Consider the following 6,000-nt stretch of genomic DNA (forward strand, 5'->3'; position numbering starts at 1 on the left):
AGGCCTTTTCCTCTATCTGGCTGTGTTGTTTTCAAAGCACTGTCACTTAGGGCAGGCCATTTAATCCTCACAACATCCCTTATGGGTAGGCAGGGTAAGGACTGTTGTTCTCACCCTTTACAGAAGAGAAAATGGAGTGTCAGGTAGCAACAACACAGGGGCACCAGAAGTAATCATTAGTACCCAGGTTTCTTCCCTGTCTGCTACAGATCATCTCTAGCATTTACACGTCACTAATAAAAGCAGCAAAGAGACTCCATGGGAAGCACATGGACTTCAAGCCAACAGTGGTGTATGGAACTGCCTTCTGCTAGCTCATGAGAGCCGACTATTAAATTTTCAGGAATTTTGGGGTGCCTGGGTGGCTCAGTGGGTTAAAGCCTCTGCCTTTGGCTCAGGTCATGATCCCAGAGTCCTGGGATCGAGCCCCACATCGGGCTCTCTGCTCAGTGGGGAGCCTGCTTCCTCTTCTCTCTCTGCCTGCCTCTCTGCCTACTTGTGATCTCTGTCTGTCAAAAAAATAAATAAATAAAATCTTAAAAAAAATTTTTTCAGGAATTTTGCCAGCTGTTAAACAGAATAGTTATGAAAAATTAAATTATATAAAACTTCCAATTAAATAAAATTTAAACAAAATGTCTATTTAAAAACTCATCACTTCCAAACTATTTTAATGTATTATTTGTGCTCTTGAGGTTACTTATATATATTGTGCCTGTCTGGTGAAAATTCTCTATACTGTGTTACTGCCTATTTCTTCTCAATGCTGTATTCAGTGACTTCACTTTGGTGACTTGAAATTGGCTATGAAAGGAATATTTACACCATGGAAATCAGCAAGGGCCACAGACAGGGCTTGACTTAGGCTTCGTTAATTGTCTAGACTTAAGAAAGTGACAGAGAAACTGTTAAAGCAGATCCAACTTTAAAAAGTGTGTTGTATCTATAGCTGTGACATGGTGAATGGCACAGGACATCCAGTTCAGCAAAGGAGCCCTCACATCATTGACAAGTAAGTACCCATATACATGTTTGCTGTTTTAGTTTTATCGTAAATACTAACCAAGAGGCATGCCAGAATCACATTTGGAAAGCTGGCTGTTAAACATTTATCAGCATACCACTGGATCTGCATCTGCTATGACAATTGGGACACTTCCTGGCTCTGTGACCTTAAGTAAGTCACTTAGATCATTAGCCTCAGTTTCCTTCTCCATGTTCAAATCCCTTGAACATGGCAGGAGTTTAGGGGGACTGACCTGTGTGCAGTTGAAAATCAGCACATAACTTTTGTTCCCCCCCCAAAACTCAACTACCAATAGATTACAGTTGATCAGAAGTCTTACCAATAACATAAACAATTGATTAGCACATCTTTTATGTATTATACATATGTAAACTTGAGGAAAAAATGCTATTAAGAAGATCATAAGGAAGAGGAAATATATTTACAGTGCTGTACTGTAGAAAATCCATGAATAAGTGGACAAATAGTTCAAACCCACATTGTTCAAAGGTCAATTGTATTTCCTCTCACTGTATTGTAAGATTTAGAATAGATGAGATGCCCTTGACCATCATATTCTTCTTCCTTCTCACTGGTAGATCCTCTCTCACTACAGTTTGTATATGGATAATGCTCTCCCAGTCTCCCTCATAGCCTCGAGCACAGTGTCCCAATCCATGTGCCAGCACACACTAGTTTGTCCTGAATGGGTTAGCAATGTGACAAAGTATTGATCCCTTAAGCCCTTGGAATATTTGAGTGAGGATCAGCTGCTGCAACCTGAGACTGTCCTGTGTGGCCACAAGCAACCTCACTCAGGTACCCCTCTATGTCATAAAAATATTCTCTTTCTGTTTGTGTCATGATGTGAAAAAATTGGGAAGCATTGGCTTAAGGCATGTGTACATGATGCAGTTCTGACCAATGGAACTTGGGGAAAAGTCTTGGGAGATGGATCTGGGAAAGATTTTCCTCCCTAATAAGAAGAGTCACCCGAGAGACAATGCCTTCTTCAACCATATGCTGTTACATCTATGTATGAGCTGCAACTTCTGAGCCATCTTGCAAAGAACGAGTGTAACATGGAGAAGGTGAATAATGACAAAAGGTTGGTCCTGCACATTGTTGAACCATTGAGCCATCCCTGCAACACCTGCCTTCGGAATTTATTTTGGGAGTGGATAATATTTCTCATTGTTGAAGCCACTTTTATTTTTGTAGTCAGTTATTTGTAGCTAAAAGCAACCAAATACAGCAGAACTGGTACATCCTTGACACCCAGTGAGTGCTCAGGAAGGTTAGCTAATTACCAAATTAGATCTTTTGCCTTTAGAAAATCTGATGAGGTGAGGTGTATACTTACCTTATCCCTTGATATTTGAAGGATTTGTTCTGTATGTAGATTCACTTTTAATCATTATCTTTATTCTTTCTTAGAAGTGTTTTTAATTAGGTAGTAAAAACAGTAATTGAAAAATGAAGTCATTTTAGGTTTGAGAGCTATTGATTCAGAGACGTTGTTACGCATTTTCTTTTCTTGAAAGCTCTAGACTGACTAGAGCATTATCACATGAAAAAGGTGATAGAATCCCATCAGGTTCTGCAAAGTAGAACAAGAACCAATTCATGGGGATTACAGAGAGCACAATTCTAGTTCAATATGAGGGAAAGGGAATCAACAGGGACTAGAATATGCCAGGGTCTATACCAGGCCCCTTATGGGTGTTATTTAATTCTCACAACAACTTTGCAAACAAAGATCCTTTCCTTCTCTCTCTCTCACCCCCCATTTTACAGAAAAGGAACCTAAGGCTGAGAAAAAGAGCTCTTTTGCAGACCTGAGACCATGAGTCCAAAGTCACTGCTTTTTCAGTCCCAGAAGCTGACTGGGCCTTCTTGAGCTGTCTTTCTCTCTTCTTGAGGAAGTTTCCCATCCACGAAAAAAAGAACAAGTCCAAAAATGGTGCCCTTGCTGAAGATGTCTTGGAAAAATAAGTACACAGCACATCGAACAGCGAAATATTTCTCAAGCTCCATATAAAATCATCACTTATCTTAGAATTTTGTTTGCAGCTGTCACAAACTCCATTCTCCTGCCCTCTCCACTCAAGAAAAATTTCTCTCCTCCTGTTTCCTAAAACTTTGTCCTTTCTTTTTGGCTGATTCTTTACAAATCCTACTTAGCAAGACAAAAACCAGCATAACAGCCATTGACGGCCACCCTAGGGGTTTTTAGAAAGCATCCCGCCATTGGTACAAACATGGCAGAGGCCTCTTTGTAGAGAAGTAGCAGGTAGAAGGAAGAATTCAGATTAGCCTGAAGACTGACAGCTATAGAGCCTGCCAGGCGGGTCCATGGTAAGTGTGAGACCGGGCTCGGTATGACGACAGGCAGTAGCAAAAACTTCATTTTGTTTGAAGATATTCATAACAATCATTTTTAATATTTTAAACATGTTAAAGCCAAAGAGGATATTCCAAAGCCTATCTCTGCTGTTTATCCTGTGGACAAGTCATTAACCTCTCTCAGCCTTGGTTTCTTCATCAGGAACACAGGAATAATCAACATGCCACATGGCCCAATAGCAGTGGCACAAGAAAATGTAACTGTGACTTTAAAGCACATCATGTGATATTTTTAATAATAACACATTGTAAATGATTGGACACCTCCATGCAATATTTTGTCCCTTCTCTAGGCCTACATAGGCATAGGTACGGCTAAAATTATTCTTTTTTTTTTAAGATTTTATTTATTTATTTGACAGATCACAAGTAGACAGAGAGGTAGGCAGAGAGAGAGTGGGGAGCAGGCTCTCTGCTGAGCAGAGAGCCCAATGTGGGGCTTGATCCCAGGACTCTGAGATCATGACCTGAGCCGAAGGCAGAGTCTTAACCCACTGAGCCACCCAGGTGCCCCTAAAATTATTCTTTTCAAGACTTGTTTTGACATCTAGCCCATTGGCTTACTGAGGCCCTGTGGGAATGTATGTGTGACCTATGACAAGGGTCCTCTCCTGGAGGATTTTGTCACCCCCACCACTGCCGACCCTTTTTAAGTGAATTTCCACTTCATGCCATCTACACCCAGGGGTGACCATTTGGTTCTGAACCTAAACTCTAAATTGTTCTTCTTACACTGCTTTAAAAGAAGGACTCCAAACCCCATGTTTTATGTGTTACAGTATTTGTAATTTCCAAACCCTATGTTTTATGTGTTGTAATGTTTGCAATTTTTATATTATAGACTTGAGTCACCATCATGCATTTTATCTAATCGATAAAGATAAAGGTATTGAGTACCTCAAAAATGCCAAGCAGTGTTCTAGAGGCTGGGGATACTATGGTGAAGAAGAAAGTCAGTTTTCATAGAGCTTACTTGGGGTTAACAGAAAACAAACAAGATTCTTACAGAGGAATAAATACTCTAAAAGATGTAGAGCAAATTATGGTGTGGTCCAGCAGGATGGGAGAGGGAACAAAGGAAAGGTTACCTTACGGCAGCTGGTCAGAGAAAGCCTGTTATAGGGGTGGCAGCTGGGCAGGCCTGGATGACAGAGGAAACCACCATGTAAACATCTAAAGGAAGACCCAGGTAAGAGCAAAGGCCCTGGGGTGGGAGTGCTCTTGACATGTCAAGGAATGGAGAGAACTCTGGAATTTTCAGGGCACGGTCAAGGTGGGACAGAGTGCTATGTAGGCAGTTGCCTATAGACCACAGCAAGTATATATATATTTAAGTGTGATGGAAAACCACTGGAGGTTTTCATGCAGGGAAATGATGTGATCTGATTTATGTTTTGCCCTTGCTGCAATATGGAGAAGAGATTTTAGAAAAGTAAAAGTGAAAGTAGAAAAATCCTTTCATGTCAGCTTCATAAATCCTTGAAGAGGAAGTGAAATTAGTCTTCAGCTTTAAATGGCATAAAATGATTACATATTGGTGGAGAGGAATGAGGTCTTCTAGAGAGCTCTTATTACTGGAGTTTCTGTTTTCATTTTCTGAGAAGGATGCTTAGATATTTTTGCCAACGACTCATCATGTAACCTTTCTTGGTTAGTATACTAAAATGTAGCAAGGAGTACCTTGTAGGAAAGGCTAAATTAAGAGTAGGTAAGATAGACCCACATTCAAGAGGCTCAATTTCAGGTGAATACCTCCCTCAAAAATACTCTCCAAGAACCTTATTATCCTCTCCCTCCCTACTTAATGCTCTCCTAACACACATCTGAAGGCTGAAGACCAAAATTCCACTAGTTATTTAGATCTTGTGCTATCCAGTGAGAATAGTAGTTTAAGTGTACTTACCTAAGGCAGAGATTTTTAATATGAAAATCTTTGGATCTTTTGATTGTTAAATTTTAATACATGGGAAGCAAGTTGCATTGACATGCATTAGTGGGGTAGGGTAAAGCAAATTTAGGAAGGTACTCGGTAAAGACCTCAATAAATCAAAGATGATTCTACTTCTTCCACTGCCATATCTAGGTTCAATCTCACTCATGGACCAATGAAAAAAAGATAAGTACTTCACATGGTTAGTCTTCTTATTTGCTCCTGAGATTTCGTCCTTTAATTTGAAGGTCATATATTGGTAATCTTCAAGGCCTTTTCTAAAGGCCAGAATAGGCCTTTGAAAAAGAACCATGACTAATTTTATGTTTAATCTTATAATTAGTACATTGCAGATATCCAAGAAATATTTCATAATAAAAGTTATTATGGCTATTGTAATATACCTGTAGAATCTATGATCTCTGCAATAGCGAACCAAACAACAATTTCTGCCAATAGTGACAAATTCAGCCTGTGCACTAGCTGATATAAATCATAAGCACCTATCATTGGGAAAAATAATCCATCATTCAAAACTAAGTACTGATTAGGAACCTACAATGTGTCAAATAACATTAAATATGGAGAAGGATGCAAATAATAGTTGCTATAGCATATCGCAAACCTCCTGTTTACCAGACTCTGATATATGTATATC

This window comes from Mustela nivalis (assembly GCF_964662115.1).
Source record: "Mustela nivalis genome assembly, chromosome: 6".
Classification (NCBI taxonomy): domain Eukaryota; kingdom Metazoa; phylum Chordata; class Mammalia; order Carnivora; family Mustelidae; genus Mustela; species Mustela nivalis.